Raw genomic sequence first — 12,962 nt, forward strand, 5'->3', positions numbered from 1 at the left:
GGTGAAGAAACAAATGTAGCGCCCACGACGACAATACACCAATGGCTCGAATACAACTGCACCCTTTTGCGATTCGCGAAGAGATTCTATACAGCGTAGCGCCGACGATCGGTGAGAGGTGGCGGGCGTTCTCAGAAGTGAAAGAGTACTTCATGCCCCCTCCCTCTTCCTCCCGAATCTATTGTAACCCCGATCCCTCTTCAGTATTCCTTCACTTCACATTCAACTTCCGCTTTTCTCCTTTAGAGCTAAGAAACGAAGTTTGCCTGCCAACGAGAAAAACGGGCTTCTGTGTTACCCGCCACCTACCTACTAGCACATAATAAAAATAAGGTGGCTGGCGGTATAACGTTGGGAAAACGCCATCGCTGCACTCAATTTGACACGCTCCGTCGAGCAACGGTGAAAAGAGAGAGGGAGAAAGGGAAAGAAAGGCGAAGGGGATGCCACAATAAACGCCGCGCCTTCTCCGCCGGCTTGCTCCCAAGTGCGGAATGGACGCCGAGGGTGAACATCCGGCGGGATCGTGGGCGAGTCGTTTCAGAACGCATTGAACGAGAACGACACTCGTGAGAAGGCAATGCATGGAAAGCCCCCCCCCCCCCCTTCCCCCATTGTCCGCTTGACTCTCGGAAGTATTTGGCAGCGTTCGGAATTGCAAAACAGATTTTCCCATTGTATATAAGCCTAAATTTGGGCGGCAGTGAAAGAGAACGAGGGCGGGGTTTTCAGTGAAAAGGCGGATGAAAGAGAAGTGCCCAATACTTTTGTGGTAGTTCAGAACGTTTTAGTGAACGAAGCCCCGAACTTGCGCAAACATTTCTGTCAGGTCTTGGGGAAAACTCGGCGAATAATAACTGGGTTCAAACGTTCCAAAACCATGATATGATCTTGAAGGGCGACATAGTGGCAGGCTCCGAAAATTTAAAGCATCTGGTAGTCTTTAACGTGCACTGGCGTCACGCAGTGCGCGTGGCTCCACCATTTCTCCTCCGTCCACCGCCGCGGCTGGAATTGAACCCGTCACATTAGGATCAGTAGCCTCGCACACTAGCCACTGATACACGGAGGCGGACATATGAAAGCAAAACATGTCTTTGAAGAAGTTTTTTCCCTTTAGGGGAACATTGCGAAGTACTACTGTTTCAATTTGAACAGTGTCTGTAGAAAGAAATGGCAGTTTCCGACAACCACTTCGCAATGACACGAACTCTGCGGAGCGCGGGGATTTATTTCAGCCAGCGCTATGACACGCGCGGTACGCCACGTCTTTCATCTCCTTTGGCGACAATTTATAAGGGGATATGAAGCCGGCCCTGATAAAGCTTTACTGAGCACTGTTGATAGATTTGATTTGTGGGGTTTAACGTCCCAAAACAACCATATGATTATGAGAGACGCCGTAGTGGATGGCTTCGGAAATTTCGACCACCTGGGGTTCCTTAACGTGCACCCAAATCTGAGCACACGGGCCTACAACATTTCCGCCTCCATCGGAAATGCAGTGAGCACTGTTGAGAATACCAAAACAAGCTGCATTGTCACAATTTTCGAGGCACATTTTTTGTTCTTAAACGAAGGGGAAACTTGTACAGCATCTCAACAGCGTCGCGAATTTCAAACAACGCGCGTAAATTTTCTTCATGGTTAATAACCAACTTGTTCTCCGACCCCCTGAACATTGTACCGTCGCAAAATTCATTCCTTTCTTCTGTTTCGTTTAGTGCTATCTTATGATATATGTGCTATGGGGAAATATTCATATAAGTGAAATGTTGTATCTTTATTCTCCGTTTATTGCACCATTTCTATCCTTCTCGTTTTTGATGGCTAAGTACGTCGTTCATAAGATGTGTGCTTCAGTAATCCCGGTAATTAAAAAACTAAGATTACGAACGTATCGCTTAAGTTGACGGTGGGTGACCACTGACGTGCATTTAATACGAGTGCTTCATAATCTATCGCAGCTCTTTCCTTGCATAGCTCCACAAGGAAGTGAACCAATCTCGCGACGCACGCTCTTTGCTTCTTTTTTTTTTCCGCAAAACATGCTTTTGCAATACTTTCATCCGCTCGTCCGTTGATCTACTTAGGATCTCGATCGAAGCCAATCACATGCTTCGGGAACCCAAAGCGAGATTCTCGCTAAGAGCGAGCTGTACTATGCGAGAACGCAGAAAACGTGCAATGCACTTGTCGGAAGGAGTCGACAGCCTACGCCGCAGCGGACGCCTTACAAATAAAATAGGTTTCTGTTCTGATCGCCACTGAGCACGACAGTTGCGACTATTGGCCGACGATGGCTTCAGGCGAAGAGAAATTTTGCGGCCGTGGCTTCAACTGCACTGAGCCCTGTGAGTGGGCTTCTTTGCGAGTGAGAGTTGTGTAACGTGAACTTACAATTTAATTTATCTGTTCGCGCCAAGTGAAGTGCTGTCTAGCACTTAGGAGTAATAAAATTAACACTGTGCGTCTAACCCACTTTATGACCTCGAGCATTAGTGTTGCGTTTTTGTCCGAAGCGTGGGAGTTGTGAAAGTGCCCTTCACACCGTGCTGCGTGTCCGAGTAAGTGATTTCATATGCGGAGATACAGCGAGGACACAAGCATGTGATACGAAGATTTTACTCTTTTCGCTTGTAATGTTCCCGAGTATTACTTTTTTTTTTACTTTTCGCACTCGAATGTAGTTGGTTGCTTCGCACTATAGGGAGGATACATGTGCCAATGCCGCGCAGTGTACACTTAAACGCAGCTGGTGTTAGCACATTAGGTGTGGCTGTGGCATCGAACGCTGCTGGACTGGGCGGGTTGGTACAACATAATCATTAGCGTAAATCAGCGCAACGGACCGGAACGAACAGAAGAGAGGACACAGAATTTAGGTCCTAATTAATAAATTGTTCGAAGTTCAGCACTCTGTGTTCACTTTTCTGTACCCTCCTGTTGTTTCGCTGATTTACACTCGTTGTTAGCGGATCGAAGTTTCCTTGTCACGACAACGGGGTTTTTTTGCCCACGCGTTTCAGTGGGCTCGTTCAAAAAGCACATGTGACTTTTTCCACACATTGTATGATGTTTCAGTGATAGCTACAATCTCTTTTAGGCTGTTATGTTCTGCTATTGTTCTGCCTCTGTTAAAAACAAAAACCACCCTGAGTACAAAGTGTCTCTTCGCAAGGAGAGCACTAGTATTTCATAATAATGCGAGCATCATCCTAAATCATAAGAAAAGGGACGTCAAGGACTTGGAAAATTGCAGGTCGCTCAGCTTACCGTCCATTGTTCACAAGCCATTTGCGAAAACACATGGTTGATCCCTCTGTCACAGGAATCGGTAAAACAAGAAAGTAAAATGTGTTCATACAGAAGTAGAGCGGGTTGATTGGCGGATCATGCGAGAGGTCTTTGCCCTACCATGGGCGTAGGTCAGTCTGATAATTATGATAATGATGGTGCACATTGGCATAAAAGAGCTTCCGCAATGTCTACTGATGTTTATCTAAAGCACTGCTTAACGTGGGTGCATTCATGTTGACGCTCATTCATAAACCTAAATCATGACAACCAACGTTCATCATTAGTGCTTAAACAAGCCTTTGTCGTCGGTTGTGGTTAATGGTGAATGCAGAACCAGAAAAAGAGGTGTGACAGCAAGAAGAGGGTGACTGATTGGATGCCGAACATGGGCTAAGGTCCCCCACTCGCGGCAAGTTGGAGTTATCGAACATCACCGTCTGACCAGAGGGAAACGCAACGCGCGTGTCGTTCTTCCCTTTGGCCGGCGGTGATTGCTGTTGGCGCGAGAGTACGTGTGGGAACCCAGAGTTAGAGTCAGGCGAAGTCGGCAGGCATTGCAAAGCAATCTTTAGAATGAGCACGTGCTATGAGTGACGCCGACGTTTGGGGTACGTTGGCCATCTGTGGGTTGTTAAGGCGTTGGGAGAATTCTATTTCTCTTACTGAAAACGAGCCGAATTGGACGAGCGCTTAGAAACGACGTGTTGAACGAAGTACTTCAAATGTCACTGTCATGCGCTACTGCACTTTTCCAAACCCCGCCGTGGTGTTCTAGTGGCTAAGGTACTCGACTGCTAACCCGCGTGTCGCGGGATCGAATCCCGGCTGCGGCGGCTGCGTTTCCGGTGGAGGCGGAAATGCTGTAGGCCCGTGTGCTCAGATTTGGGTGCACGTTAAAAAACCCCAGGTGGTCGAAATTTCCAGAGCCTTCCACTAAGGCGTCTCTCATAATCATATCGTGGTTTTGGGACGTTAAACCCCACATATCAATCAATCAAACACTTTCCAAGCATGTCGTAAGAGGACAGTGGTATATACAAAAAGCGTAATTTTATAGCTAACAAGGCATGTGGCCGCGGCGTAGTAACTTTAGTTATTTCTAAGTTTTTTGTATTGTTCGTTGTGTATTGTAATATATTTATCTTAGCAACCCGTTTGTGAAGTTTAACTGAAAATAAAGGGAAAAAAGTGGCCATGGCGTATTGGGTAGCGTGTCTGGCATCTGTTGTCACGGACCCATAGGTCTTGAGTTCGACTCCCGTTGACAGAACATTTTATTCGTTGTCTTCTGATCATGCTTATTTTTTTCGGCGTCATTTCAGTGACTGAAATACGTCAGTCACTGAAATACCAAGACTTCAGTCTTGGTGGGCTTTAGCATAAAACACTTCCGTGTTAAACTATGGCTAACACAATTAGAAAGTAGTAAACGATTTTAACATAAAACTCTCTCGAGTTAAAATTATAGCTAACAGAATTAGAAAGTAGAAAACGATTTTAACTCCAACCAAAAAGTATGTGAAAACGCGTAAATCCGACGTTTCTGAACCGACTTAGTTCCTTCCTCACGGGAAACTGGGTTCTAATGTGTTCCTCAGGAAGACATTAGAGTTCAATCAACCAAAAAAACCAAGCGGGATTTCGTACAGGCTAATCAGCAATAGATAATATTCCTATCGCTGTATTGCACCCCCGACCTGAAAGCCCTCTGCTGACCCTGACTACGGACCAGAACCGGCTTACTGTGTAAGTGGGGTTAGCACTGCCTGTTATTGCCCTCATTGACACGCGTGTACTTTCGGTTATGAACTCTGATTTCCATGAACGGTTAAATAAGGTGCTTGCGCCGCCAGTGTACCTATTAGTGCATGTCACTAGTGGAGGAACACCGGCTGTGCTCGGAATGTGTACCGCACACGTTATGGTCGCTGACCACCAAACTTCCGTTATATTTCTTAGTCTTGCTCATTGTCCTCATGGCGTGATCCTCGGCCTCGACTTTACGTGTGACCACTCTGCTGTCTTTTATTTCTCCGCTAGTGTCATACTATTTGACTTACGTACGTCCGCCGATGTGTCACAGCCGATACGGAACAAGCTGTCATGTACTCCCTTTGTTCTGCTGCCACCACAAGCACTAACCTGCGTCACTGTTGAACCGTGCCCGAGTGTATTGGAGAGCGATTATGTGGTCACGTCATCTCCGGCGGTCTCATTGGCGCTGTACGTGCCTTATCAACACACAGCTGTATAGAGAAGACACGTGTCTTCTTCATACACCAGAAAAAATCAGCCCTACACCTTGCCGGGCTCCTAAAGCTTATTGGCATACCTGCCGTGCCTTTCTTTCGTGTGGTCTTCGACCTTCTCGGTCCCTTTCCTCTTTCTAACGCAGGAAACATGTGAATTGCAGTCGCAACTGATTATTCGGCCTGATTTGCCGTAACAAGATCTCTTCTGAGCAGTTCCGCTACAAACGTCGCCTACTTATAGATACAAGACATCATCTTGCAGCACTCCTCGTCAAATTCTCACAGACTCCTCATCAAATTCTCGCTACTTTTTATTCAAATTCATCGAAGACCAACTTCGTTCTTGTGCAACAAAGTACAAGCTTACGAGGGCTCACCATTCCCAGACAAATGGTCTCACAGAGCGTTTGAATCGCACGATCAGTGATAGGCTCTCCATGTATACTTCGACTGATCGTCGCGACTAGAACATCGCGCTACCTTTCGTCACCTTTGCGTACAGCACCTCGCACCACGACACTTCCGGTTTTTCTCCCTTTTATTTTCTCTATCGACGAGAAACCACCTTGCCTTTTGACACGCTCTCACATGGCCCTGTCAACCTGATGACAGCGTGTGCTCTCCATGCTATCACCACGGCCCAAAAGGCCCATCAGATCGCCCATCGACGTCTTGCCGGCTTGCAGCTGCGCCGCAAGTCCGCATATGACTGCCACCACTGGAACGTCCACATTAATGCAGGTGACCTCGTCCTCCTGTGGTCGTGTCACAGCAGGACGGCTTGTCCGAAAAGTTTATCCCTAAATACTCTGTCCTCTGTAATACCTTACGCCAGGTGACTGCTGTTACTTTTGAAATAGTGACTCACGACCCTACTGCACTTTCCGAGTCTTAAGACGTCGTACATGTGTCTCGCCTGAAGCCATATACCTCTCGTCATGTACTTTATAACAAGCACCTGGTCGGCACTTTCACATCTTTGGGTCCATCTTTCGGTGTCGCCTTTGCCGCATGCTGTAGTGAGAGAAGGAGAGGAGTACGACGTGTTTTGGTGAAACGCAGTCACCATATTGACTTTCGGGCTATTTTCTTCTGTAAATATCTTATGAATACAATTGCAACAATCTTATGAATCAGGGGATAGAGAAAGGAGCAGAATACAACCAACCTGAGTACATAGCCTTAAGATATTTCTTGAAGGCATTTTACTTGGCAGAGATATCACGAGTCATGCAGGTATGGCGGGATCAAGGCGTTGACGTAGCTTATATAAACATACAAAAAGCAATATAGAGCGGATCCACAGCATAGTGGTTCATTAAAAAAGCAACATAATCCAAATAAACAACGGTCCAAGGAAGGGAAACTTATTCTCTCCAATGCCATTCACCACACGTTTACAGGAGGTTTTGAGGACCCTAGATTAGGAAGAGTCAGGGATAAGAGTTTATGAGTGTTTGTTAGTAACCTGCTGTTTGAGGTTTTAAAATCAATACACATAAAAGTAAAGTAAGATGCAACAGCGTCGGCATAGAACAGTGCTTTGCAATAGGTGGCGAGACACTGGAAGTTGTAAAGGAATACGTCTACATAAAACATGTAGCAACCACGGAGCCAAGCCATGAAATTGAAACAACCAAAAGTATAAGAAGAGGGTGGTGCACATCCATCAAGCATTCTCATATCATAAACGGTAGTCTAGCAATATCTCTCAAGAGGAAGGTACATAACATCTGCATATTAGCGGTACTTGCCTACAAAGCAGAAGTCTTGAGGAGTACGAAGTGGGTTCAGCCTGTACTGAGGACGACGGAGTTAGCAAAATTTCATGTTTAATCTTAAGCAATAATGATAGCTGCAACCTTAAGAGGAAAACGTGGGTTAGTATGTCTTAGTTAAAAGCTATAAAAAGAAATGGACATAAGCTGGGAACGTAGCGCATGAGAATAATAACCGCCAGTCATTTAAGGTAAGTGTAGCAAACTGGATTTCTAGAGACGCGTGAGAGGTAGAGAGAAATTTAGGTTGGCGCTATAAATCAATAAATCTGTAAGTAAAAATTGGTACCAGAAGGACAAGACTGGGTTTGTTGGCGGAGCACGGAAAAGTCTTACTACGCCCTGAAGTGTGTGCAGCGAGCCTAACGTTTGTGATTATGATTATCTTGATGATTCTGCTTTCAACATCATTCTTGACGCACTCAAAGACTCTTGCTTTGCCTGTAAAACTTGCTTTACGTGTAGAACTAACATGTTATTGGAAAAAGCAAACTTTACAGTTCAGTAAGGGCGTGAAAATATGTTGAATTATAAATGAATGTGAAGATTAGGAATTACCTCATAAAGTTATCAAAATAAATATCACATATTCTTTAAATAAGCTGCCCCTACATTTAAGTTGTGCAGTAAGAGTACTACACAGTTTAAGTACTGGTTTATTCGCTAACTGAAGCATTGCTAAACTATTACAACCGAAAAATGTTCCTCAAAACTTGCAGAGCCATTGTGCTGAGCTTCGAAAACCTGCGGTGATATAGAATATCAGTAACATCAGTTGCTTTAGTGCAGTGAACATGAGAAAGATCGTCAATTTTTCATTGAAGCACCCGAACATTTCAGCTTCCCGAACTATGTACAGTCCGAGTGGCATCGTGTTTTCTCATAATAAATGAACATTCAGAAAGGGTGTGTTTAGGCTCATTTTGAAGTTTTCAAAAGTTCCGGACCTCACAGTGGCTGGTGATGAGGAACATTCTAAACTGAGCGTGGTGCGGTGGTATGGGGGCTCGGCAAAACACTGCAAGCGGAATAGTTTCTAAGCCACCAGCTTGTACACAGATTTGTCGCGCTGATCGCACCTTGTTGGTATTCCGCCCTCACTTCTTTAGAAAAAAAGGGACAGTGTTTCAACATAACGTACTACATTATCCTCTGCAAAACCTAGAAATACGTGCGTGCCCGAAAGTGTTACAAACTTCAATTCACTTCATACGAAGGCATATATTGGAACGCTCGCCCTGACGCTGCCTTTAATCTCGGAAAAAGAAGGCCTTGTTAAAACAGAAAAAAAATTATTTCAGAATAAGTGAATTTCGTTGCTTCTTCTAGGTAGTGGTGGTCAAAACATATTTATTTATATACAGGATATTTCCGCTCAGAGTAGTGGGAAGTTCATGGTTTGCGAGGAAGGAACGGAGAGGAGGAGGGGAGCTTAGTCCAGGGCTCTGCTTGCAGCAGCCGCTGTGCGGGCCCGGTCGATCAGACACAGCGGATCTTCCAAGCTTTCGCTGGCCAGCAGCTCCTCTCTTAGCTCGGATGTTGGATTTCATATTAATGTTAAATCCCACGTGAGCGCAGTTGCTATGCACGCTTTGAACATGCTCTGAACTGATGCAGATATTGAAAGTTAGAGAATATTATACGATGGAAACCTTTTGCGCAATAATAATGAGGTTAAGCTTCACAAAAACTACGATAAATCAAAAACGTATGTCCAAAAGTCTAGTCAATTGATAACTTTTTCTTGTTAAAAATATCACAAGCACACTCTGCTCCGACAGTATGGTTTAAAAATGATATGTCAGATTATGACGCCTTTCGCCATCTGCAGTGATCGTCGATTAACTCTGTTTAGAAAAAATTTATTTACAGCATGTACAGAACACAAAGGCTTCATACCATTCCAGTAACAGGGCACATACACGTCGGCACATCTATATTTCACGACTAACATCACTACGTTACAGTGAAGACTATTGCTCTAATCTACATGACAATGTTGGCATACATGTACACAATAACTCAATGCGATATCATGATACAGTGGTATAACAATACAATAGATGCAATGAAACACGATATGTAACAAATTAAATCATATAAAAAAACTCTAGCATTGAAAGCGAAAATACTGCAAAGAAAGATGACAAAAGAAGTACTTTCGGCATCGTTTAAGTAACGGAATCATTGCAGAATACCGCTGGTTTCTTTTCATCTGTTCATTGTATTTTTTTATCTCCACGCTGTTTCCAGGCTTAGCCAAAATATTGCGCAGGAAGTCCCAAACCCTGTCGTGGAACTCTTTATCAAATAATCTTGTGCTTACTTTTTTTGGACCTTTGTGCTGCATTTTTTTGAAAAACATACATTAAAAACTCGAAGCCGATGTGCAGTGAATCCATGTGGTAAGTATAAGCTGAATTGACGACAGCGCAACGTCGAGGCTTCTCACATATCAACTTGTGCTACTAGTACCATCAATATTGGGTATCGTAGGCTTCATGCCTCGCATCTGTCCAGCAGTTCCTAGCTATTGTAACAGCGGGTATGGGGTTGCGATATTTTTGCGACGATGAGCATGAATCATCACTGTTTGTTTGTTTCCACGTAATCGGCAGCATGGCGCGGGTGTATAAAAAAAGACGCCGTTTTAAGCACGAAACCATCTCAGCTCGCGCGCCTCGAGGACAGGCCACTCTCTAAGTAATATATCTTGGAACGCCGAAAAGCTCGAGCATCACACCGTAAAGCGATGCAGGCGCTGTTGAAGTTCTTAAGATCTACAAGCTTTTTTTAACGATTATAACAGTCTGCGTTTCTATTTTTTACTGATCTTTTTTTCCTCTATCAACGTTGTTTTTTAACCTTTCTGCCTTTCTTTACCCACTCCCCTCTGCAGGATAGCAAACCATGAATTCATTTTTTTAGTTAACCAGCCTGCGTTTCCTCATTGCGGTTGTTTCTCTATATTTTTCGATATATTGACATATTTTCGTCGTCAGTTCAGTTAGCTTTTATAAATGCCCTGTGATATACAGTTACTAGCACCAAAAATTTTAACTTGAGATGTCGGGACAGGACAGAATGCTAGATTTCAACTCAAGTCCAGTGTTCTGCCCACTCGTAACTTTTCTTGCTTTAAGTACTTAACGCTAGTAACATTATAATACAGCCAGTATATTTGTTGTGTCACGTATTCATTTCAGCTTGCGCAATTGAGTTTCCTTTCTTCAATTTACTGGAGGGCGCAGTACCTGCTCGTTTTTTATTCATGAGTTTTAATTTTATTGCAGCCACAAGTACATTAGCGTACACAAAGACATCCTTTTTATGGAAGACGTGTGCAAAGGTGACGCTAAGCTAACACGCAAGCACATTCCACTCCTCCTTATTCAGCAGTTTCCGTCATGTCATTACACGAAAAAAAAAAGCAATGTGTCGCTTCCTCCACGCTAGTTCCTCGGGCTACCAGGTGAAGCTTGTGCTGCACCCAACAGTCTGTATTGCGGGGCGGTGCGTCAGGGAGGAACTTTTGTGAATGTGCGTGGTGGAAAGCCTTGACTAGGAGCACACTGAACGCTTCTTAGCTCATCTCTATGAACTAGTGAAAAAATACATGCCAACGCAGCGCAACGTTCTTTAAGGTCGTTAGTTTTAGCGCACCCTGTATAAATGCGTGAGCCAAGTGCCATTGTTATGGCGACGAGGCTGTTTTGTCTACACATTCCAACGCAGCTTCTCTAAACGTTCTATGTAACTCACTCCACGATTTGCCTGAAAGCTGCGATAGCTGGGAGTAGACGTAGGCTCTTATGTTTTGCTACGCTTGGGCCTGTTAAAAACATCCTTGTCATCGCGCATCACGACTTGCCGATTCTGTCGGTAAAGCTGCTTCTTTGCAAGAGTAACATGCTCTTTACAAAAGCCATCTTCAAAGTTTGGTTGTGAAATGAAAGAATGAATTCCATGGGGGGTTATTTCGGCAGTTTATTTAGGGCGTAGCGAGGGTAACAAAAATACTTTGAACTGTTTTTTTTCGTCAAAATACTTTTAAGATGCATGACAACTTCACAAAACGTGGTATCTAAATTTCTTGCATTACAAAATTCACACGTTATATCAATTTTCTCATAAAGTTTAACATAAGGCCATTTCATGTGTGCGAGCGCATACGTGCTCTCACACGCACGCACATGTACACGCACAGAAAGGCGTCTGAATTGAACAGAAACTTATAGACAGAAAACGTTTCAAATGCCCGTTTTTTTTTTCAAAAAAGTAATGTTCGTCTGTAAAAATGAAGAGTGGAAGATGGAATGGAATGGAATGAAAAAAAAAACTTTATTTCAGTTTTGCAGGACACGCTTAGCGCGTAGCGGGCGTCTCCCACGTGGGGACCGACAGAGATCGAAGCGTAAAAATAAAATTACTCAGAACCACTCAGTCAAAAGCCCGGCAACAAGCGGGGACGTATGCATGGCCCGCTCGCAAACGCGTTTTCTCGGGAAAGACCGTTTTCGCGTGTTTGCTTCAGTGCGGAATAATTGCCTCAGATGGAGGAGCACTCCCACACACGTTTACTGGATGCCCTGTGATTCATTTCCCGCTGTTCTGGCCCTGGTTATGAAGACCGCAACGACCTTCGGACACGGCTGGAAAACCGCGCTAAAGCACGTTGTAAAAGTGGTGGAGAGAAAAATAAAGCGAAGGGTGTGAATAAAGCATAAACGCGAAGAGACGCACGTCGCATGTTGGCCTTGTGTCATCCCGCAGATGAAGATAGCTCGACGTTTCAAGATAGATCACAAGACCACATCAACAGCCGCGGAACTTGTCGCTATTCGGGAGGCAATACGCTTCATGTCGACAGAACCCGCTCGTAAATGGACGATACTGTGTGATGCCAAAGCTGCTCTTCAAACCGTCGATGGCTTCATGAGACAAGGTCCATATCATACTTTATAGATTGAAATTGCAGAGCTTCTTGGCATTGCTACAAAATATGGACATCATGTAACATTTCAATAGATACCTGCTCATTGTGGCATAATGGGCAATGAAGAGGCGGACGCTGAGGCTAAGAGAGCTTTAAATAGTGCCCCGGAAGTGTGCATGGCATTTTCTCGACAAGATACTAACATCCTTACTTCGACGCGTAATGCGCAACTCCATCTTAGAGCACCAGAAGAAACCAGAACACCAGCACAAGCGGCTGCACAAAGGGGACCCGAAAATGAAGTTCCGTATGCCTCACAAGTTAAAGCGAAGCATCTCATGCATTATCCACCGCATTCGCCTCGGTGTGGCTCATACGAGACGTTACACCCACTTGATTGGCTGTAATGACACATGTCCCAATTGTGGTCACTGTCGGTTGCCAGAAACGCTCGAACATATATTTTGCCACTGTCCAGCATATGCAAGCGAACGTCAGCAACTGATATCTTTGATTGGCCGATATATTAGTCGACCATTAACCGATGAGGTTGTGTTAGGTCCTTGGCCTGACGGCAGCGGCACACATGTGGTTATACGAGCCGTCATCGCTTTCTTAGAAGCCACTGGACTGGATGCACGTCTGTAGAGTTACCCAGCCTAATAAGAACATATCATCTCTCTACCTTACAATCGT

At 44.6% G+C, this 12,962-nt stretch overlaps 1 protein-coding gene and 1 pseudogene across 2 annotated transcripts in view; both read right to left on the bottom strand.

Annotated features, from left to right (window-relative positions):
• The window catches only part of LOC142814565 (uncharacterized), a 416,641-nt gene that overhangs the window by 376,843 nt on the left and 26,836 nt on the right, over positions 1-12,962 (bottom strand). The gene's annotated exons all lie outside the window — the stretch shown is intronic.
• Positions 6,137-12,962, bottom strand: part of LOC142814400 (uncharacterized) — a 69,533-nt pseudogene continuing 62,707 nt past the window's right edge.

This window comes from Rhipicephalus microplus, chromosome 4, assembly GCF_043290135.1.
Source record: "Rhipicephalus microplus isolate Deutch F79 chromosome 4, USDA_Rmic, whole genome shotgun sequence".
NCBI classification, from domain to species: Eukaryota; Metazoa; Arthropoda; class Arachnida; order Ixodida; family Ixodidae; genus Rhipicephalus; species Rhipicephalus microplus.